The 1,235-nt window shown below is 64.1% G+C and overlaps 1 non-coding gene across 1 annotated transcript; it reads left to right on the top strand.

Annotated features, from left to right (window-relative positions):
• The first annotated feature begins 277 nt into the window (after positions 1 to 277).
• On the top strand, positions 278 to 401 carry LOC146600041 (U8 small nucleolar RNA). The gene has a single exon (XR_014898378.1). It is a non-coding gene; the product is annotated as a U8 small nucleolar RNA (small nucleolar RNA).
• The last annotated feature ends 834 nt before the right edge of the window (positions 402 to 1,235 follow it).

Here is a 1,235-nt window from a genome sequence, read left to right as displayed (position 1 = left end):
CCGCGCCTCTGCTCCCGCTAATACGGGACTGCGCCTCCCCCCATACGGCGCTGCGCCTCTCCTCCCGCCAATACGGCACCTCGCCTCTGCTCCCTCCGCTATCGCGCGGCCCGCCGCGGCGCCCCGCCCCTATGCAAATCAGGCGCGCGGTGCACCCTGGGAGCGCGGCGGCGGGCATTCCCGTGGCAGCGGAGCCGCTCCGCAGCGGCTGATCCGCTCGGGAATGGGGGAAAGCGACCGGGAAGAGTCAGGAGGTTCCGGCGGGAGGGTCCGGTAATCGTCAGTGCGGTACATCCTGACCTGCCCCGCTCCGGCGGGCAGCACGTGATGAGCGGAGCGTGATGACGCGTGATTAGAGTCGCGCGGCGCGGGCGCTGCAACCGCCCGCGCCTCCCTCTGACTGCGCAACCGCGCGGGGCACGGCGGGTACCGCGGGGGGCAGGGGGCTGCGCGTGCACGCCGAGGCGCGCGTGCAACGGCGGTGGTTGTGAGTGCCCGGGGCGTTGCACGTGGGCAGCGCGTGTGCAATGGAGTCTGGCGCCTGCGGAGTGAGTGTGCAAGAGCACCTAAAGGATGGAGCCTGGCACATGGAGAGAGTGTGCAAGAGTGTGTGTGCAACGGAGCCGGGCACCTGGGGAGTGAGTGTGTAAGAGTGCCTAAAGGATGGAGCCTGGCACATGGAGAGTGAGTGTGCAAGAATGTGTGTGCAATGGAGCCTGTGAGTGTGCAAGAGGGCATGCACGATGGTGCCTGGCAGCTGTGGAGCGAGCATGCCAGAACATGTGTGCAATTGAAGCCTGGTGTCTGGGGAGTGAGTGTGCAAGAGAGCATGCATGATGGGCCCTGGCAGCTGGGGATCGAGCGTGCAAGAGTGTGTGTGCAATGGAGCCTGGTGCCTGGGGAGTGTGCAATAGTGCCTGTGCAATGGAGCTTGGTGCCTGAAGAATGAGTGTGCAAGAGGGCATGCACAATGGTGCCTGGCACCTGGGGAGTGAGCATGCAAGAGCACGTGTGCAGTGGAGCCTGGTGCCTGGGGAGCGAGTGTGCAAGAACACATACATAACGGAGCTTGGTGCCTGGAGAGTGAGCGTGAAAGAGCATGTGTGCAATGGAGCCTGGTGCCTGGGCACTGAGCATGCAATTTGTGTGCGCAATAGAGCCTTGTGCCAGGGGAACGAGTGTGCAAGAGCACGTGTGCAATAGAGCCTGGTGCCAGGGGAACAAGTGTGCAAGAG

This window comes from Rhea americana, unplaced genomic scaffold (genome assembly GCF_003343005.1).
Source record: "Rhea americana isolate MKP2758 unplaced genomic scaffold, rheAme1 scaffold_1294, whole genome shotgun sequence".
In the NCBI taxonomy this organism is placed as follows: Eukaryota; Metazoa; Chordata; class Aves; order Rheiformes; family Rheidae; genus Rhea; species Rhea americana.
The sequence above is the reverse complement of the archived record's forward strand: the minus strand, read 5'-3'. Positions and strand labels throughout refer to the sequence as shown.